This window comes from Coptis chinensis, chromosome 1, assembly GCF_015680905.1.
Source record: "Coptis chinensis isolate HL-2020 chromosome 1, ASM1568090v1, whole genome shotgun sequence".
Taxonomy (NCBI): domain Eukaryota; kingdom Viridiplantae; phylum Streptophyta; class Magnoliopsida; order Ranunculales; family Ranunculaceae; genus Coptis; species Coptis chinensis.
In genome coordinates this window covers 45,514,724-45,520,723 of record NC_141456.1, presented here as the reverse complement: position 1 = coordinate 45,520,723, position 6,000 = coordinate 45,514,724, and positions in this window count along the sequence as shown.

Below are 6,000 nucleotides of genomic sequence, written 5' to 3'. Positions count from 1 at the left end.
GACATAGATAGATGATGGTCGTTGAACAAAATAGAAGAGTATCAAAACCTAATTATCCCTCAATAAGTAAAGGATGAGTAGGGTATCGTTCCACTTTTAAGTGTATGTTTATATGAAGGACTGGATTGGAAAGGGGTTTGAGGGATTAAAAACTATTATTATAGATATTGTAGATTCTAATGCTAAATTAAACTAAACTAAACTATTGAGAATTTATAAAAAAGGGAATTCAAAAGATTATAATCCCCCAATACTTTTGATTCAATGACCTTTTGCTTCATGGTTGTTCTCACAAGTAGACTACAATTAGGCAATCGAGCGAGTGTGATGCCCTCTTGGATGAAACATTGTTAACAATTAACTCTACTTAAGGTTGTTCCTATGTTCATGTTACTAGTATCTTCTTTCTTTTTATGTGAGCTTGGGCAGCTATTCAATGAATCACCATCTAAGGCAAACACAAGGAATACTTCTCTTACTCTAAAACACTACACAACTAGAAGAAAAGTAGAGAATAATAGTATAATATTAAATTACAATAAATAAAACCCTATTCTAGCATTATATTCAATTGCAATAAATAAAAGCATAGATGTTTGTGGTGAATATATTAACACCCTATATTTATTTGTATTTGGCAATATATTAGATATTCCATTCAAGGTTTAGGCTAGATGATCAGTCCCCAAATGTGCATTTTATTACATTTACAATGCTTCAAATATGTCCTTCTTATGCTTAAGGAACAAACAACTTATAGCTTTTGCTACCTTTTGCAAGATACATGCCATTTAGGACGTATATTCCTAAAACGTACATTTTAGAGTGAAAGGAATGCTATTGACGCTGCTTGGGAAGATTCCAGCTTAGGAGAAAAAGTGCAGAAAAGTCAAGGTCAAAGTTAACGGTCAACAATTAGGGACTCAAAACCAAAAGACAAAAGATCATGTCCTTAACCCACAAGACCAAAGATTATGTCCTCAACTCAAAAGTTGACATCATTAGCAAGCTTGTTCAAGACCCTAATGAGGTGTCTTATTTCTAAAGGATAAGGGCAAAAGTTGTAATATGTAAATGGTGAAGTATATAAACCGAAGTGAGAGGAGAGAGAACTTTACCCTAGAATTAATCTTTGGTCATTAGGAGTAGATTAACATGTTTTAAATTACTAGTTTAATTGTTATTTCTTTATTTTCCATTTTCATTGCTTAAAGCTTGAAGCTTGTTTGAATCTTATTGCTTTTCTTCCATTCAAATTGTGTTATCTTGATTTCCATAACAATAGTTCTTCAAAACATCTTTTATTTCATTCATTCACCCAACCAAAGTGGTTATACTCATTTGAATCAATCAAATGAGTATAACTTGTTAATCAAGTTACCTTGTTCATATCATGTTCTTCATACTTTTCATTATCAAACTCAATCAAATGAGTATAACTTGTTAATCAAGTTACCTTGTTCATATCATGTTCTTCATACTTTTCATTATCAAACAACTCTTATTTCAATGTTTTCAACACCAAAACAACAATAGCTAGTTCTAAACTTAATTATTCATCAAAAACAAACCCAAAATTAAACAATAGAGAAATCAAGAAAAAGGTGGGGTTTCCTCCATCACCATTCTTCCCACTTAGATTTAAGATGGACAACAAAAACCCTAACTCAAATCACGATTTACAGATGTCACTAGACATATTGGTACTTTTAACTGTTATGTTACCTGTGTTATGGATGTCGGTCAGTATATATAACAATGAAAAATGTGATAATCTATTTACTCTTGCATTTAAAATTTCTAATATTGTTTTCATCAATAATTTCAACAGCTATAGAAGCTTAAAGAAGAACCAAAGAAACTCGCTTGGAGGCTCTAAAAAAGTTGTACAGTGATTTGAAACAAAACCATTACGAGCCAACGGCGAGCAAAGTGAGTCCAAACGTACCTTACTTCACAAATATTATGGTTGTGATCTATATGATATATGTAGTTAGAACTACCACTAAATATATTTATTTGCATTCGGCAATATATTAGATATTCCATTCAAGATTTAGGCTAGACATTTGGTACTTTTAACTGGTATGCAACATCTATCAAATCTCTATGAACAAGAAGAATAAGGATTTGAAAATTTGCTTTGGGGTTTAACAAAATAAGGGAGAGATGTTCACCATGAAAATTAAAAAACCAAAAATAAATTGAAAATCAACATTCATTCTTTTCGATAAAAACCCAACGAGGACTGTACCCTAAATCATTCAACAAAAAAGGGACCAGAAAATGAGGGAAACCGAAGAGAGAGAAAGAAAGAGAGAGAATGGAGCAAGAAGTGATTGAATTCAAACGAAGAGTGGCTACATTTGGTATAACCATATAAGTGCTTATTAGAAGCTCTAATAATTATTTTACTAATCTACAGACGATGGATTAAATCATTTAATGTTAAGTGAGAGGATTAAAGCTTAGGAGTTGGGAAAACAAATCAAGGTTTGGGGCATTTCGCAATAAATAATTGAAGAAATAGAAAGAACACACAGTGCAAAACCCAATTTACAAGTATCTTTAGTGAGGATTTTTGTAGGATTGGTTTTAACAATCCTAAGATAGACTATATTATAATCCCTAATCCTAAGAAAGTTTGGGATGTTTTGATTAGCTCCCAAATGTGTGTTTTGTTACCCTTACATTACTACATTACTGCCCTTCTTACGTTTAATGAAAAGACAACTCATAGCTTTTATTGCCTTTTTCAGGTTACAGAGAAATTTATACTAATTAGAAAAGTTGCGTCTTAGCACCAATAGGAGCCTTAATCAAGCTTATTATGAAGATTAGAAGCTGCTATGAAAAAGTACTAAAAAAATCAAAGTCAAAGGTCAAAGGTCAAAGCCCTCAACTCAGAAGACCAAAAATGGAGATCCTTATCACTAATTATGGCATTCTCCAAAACCTATCTTGATCAAGAAGAAATCAAAAAGTAAAAGCAAAAGCAAAAGCATAAAGTAAAGTGTGAGGTGTCTTAATTGTAATGGAGAAGGGCAAATCAGTAAAAGGCATAAAGTAGGGATATATAAACTAAAAATTAGGGAGAGAGAGTGCACCTAGACTTAATCTAGTATCATGTAGGATTTAATTTCTAGTCTTTTACATTATCAAGTCATCTTTACTTTATTGTTCTTCATTTTAATCTTGTTATTTTGTTTTATTTCAATCAATCAATCAATCTTCTTTTGTTGTGTTTGTTTAAATCTATCATTTCAATCTTTACTTTCAATGTTTTATGTTATTTCAATCTTCAACAACTTAAGCTTTTAATGTTTTTTTCATTCCAATAGAACTAAACAAGTCCTAAACTAAGAGTCTACCTTCCTTCCTTCAACTCCCAACATTTCACCTTTAAACAATTGATAAAAGTAAAAAAAACAATTGTTTTACCTAAACTTTTAGCTAATTATGCTAAGAATAAGTAAACATGTTAATTTATAATAGTTTGTTTATCAAAGTTTCTACTCTCGATTATCTTGCGATATGGTGGAGTAAAGAATTCGTTCCATTCCTAGTTTTTTAGACGTAACAATTTCCCTAACTTAAACAATTTTATGATATTAATGAGAGCAATAATTAAATTATACTAATATGGTGAAAATAGCTAATTACGATATGCTAATTTATGCTATGGTAATTTGATTATAAGATGTGAATGAGAAGAGAGGTATTAGGGGGATTTGATTCCACCTTGATTAAAACTTAATAAGCTAGCATAGATTTGTTGTAATCCTAATCTTTATGTTTTCACAGAAAGGTTGGATCTTTTAATGCCTAATTATTCATGACAATCTCTACCAACTAATAATTAACATGTGAGGCAATTTAAACTCATTCTCATGGTGAATTAACTATCTTCTAGAGTGGAATAGATTACTACAATTTCTTCTACACTAACACATCAAGTCTTCATCAAAGCTTCATCAAACCCTTCTAATGGAGGTTTAGTTAAGATTCATTAGACTATCATCAATAAAAGAATAAGAATAAGAATAAAACATAATTGAAACAATATAAATAACTTGGCTTAATAATTAGGCTAATAAAACAATAACTAGGGTTTTGACTAAAGAAGAAAACTAATTTATTAACTAAAAAGGGGGTCTTTGAGTTTAGCCTTAGTCCTCTTTATATAGGAGAAGGCTAGGTTTACAACTTCGTGCATGGGCTTTGGAGCTATGTTTTGGGCCATTGAATCAAGTTCAAAACCTAATTACTTAAGTCCAAAAAGAGTTTCTCTACTGGAAATTATTGTAACAGCCTTTTCATCTACTTTTACTTCTCTGAATAGATCAACGCCTAGACCATTAGAAATCTCTTTCTGAGCCAGTCGTTTTGACATATAGTAGGCCCAATTCCGAGGTCTGAGTCCAAAGATACGGCATGCGGAAGTTTTGTTGACTTTTATGCTCTATTTCTGCCAGCATTGACTTTGATTTTTCAACTTTGACCGGGCTTTAAGAAGACTTTTTCTCCTTGAAACTTGGGGCTTTAATCATAGAACTTCTTAGCAACCAACCTTTGTTTCTTTCTCTTGCAAAAGTGACATATTTCTTCACATATTTAACTCTAAGACTTGAAATACACAAAAGCACATAAATAGTACTAACTCTTATTTATTATATACATAATTGGTCTAAATGTAATATTATTAAGGGGTTAAAATTATAGTTTTGGGCTCTTATCAACAATCTATGGTGAACCACATCAAAAACAAACTTTGAGATACTCCAAACTTGCATACTTCAAATGGCGCCACCGTCATGGATTGAAGGAGCAAGAGTGCTTGGTTTAGCATCTAAGGAAGAAACAACATTCTCACATTTCCATTTCTTATTATTCTAATTTTCATTATTTTATTTTGTTGTTTTTCATTATTGACTTACTTTTCTGCAAATCTAGGTTCAAGATCAACATACTAGAAAGGAGCTGAAGCTATGGATGAAAACATATGGAAGTTCACCAGAACTAGATGGGCGACCGCGCAGTAGCCGGCGGGTGACCACGAGGCCACGTTAACACAGCGGGGTCCAGTTTTTTTGCCAGTTTAGTTGTTCTGAGATGAGAAGTTGAACTCCAGACCCAGATTTTGTAATAAAGCAGGATAAATCAGTGGAACTTGTTTGTAATAGATAGAGATATAAAGAAAAATGAAAAAAAATATTAGAAAATATGAGTTTTGATTGATTATATTGATGAACTCCGGTGAACACTTGGTTGAAGGTCTAAACTTACCAAGAGATTAAAGTTTTCATTACCTTGAGAAGTTCAAGTGTGCGAGGCAAGTCGTGAATCATCGCTCCCACACTATGAATCAACTTGGTAATCAACACTCTAACTAAGGTTAACTCTAGTTAATCTAGATAATCTTTCTTAACTAGTTAATCTATTAGATTAGTTTAGTTTTATGTTTTGGGCCCTTGAAGGCAAAGCTGTTTAATTATAAAAAAACCCAACTTGTGGCCTTTTTAAGTGGACATTTATTGTAACTTAAAATAGGGTAAAGCTCGAAAGGTTAGGCCTGATTCTCAGATCACGCGCCAACCGACGTCGCTTTCTTCTAAAGTAGCGCGTAAGCACGGCTTGAGAGGTAAATTCTAAACCTCCTCGAAGCCAACGTAAGAGGATACCTTGTGTGTACAAGCATGCTTACATGATTGTTTGAAATTTAATTTCTGCACTGCAATTTACATTCATGCATAAGGCTGAACCCGAGCCACATAACAACCGTTGGGAAGTCATTTTCCAATGTAGGTAAATTGGACGTTGCTTGATTCTTGAAGTCCTAGACAAAAAAAAAAAGAATTAAAATCAATCAACTAGAGACTAAAGTAGTCACGCTCCTCCACAAAATGACAAAAATATAGCCACGAGGATTTAAAGTAATCAGTTACCAGATTCTGGTGACCAACTACCTTCCTCACTCCCCTCTCCTAGATTCATCGTGAG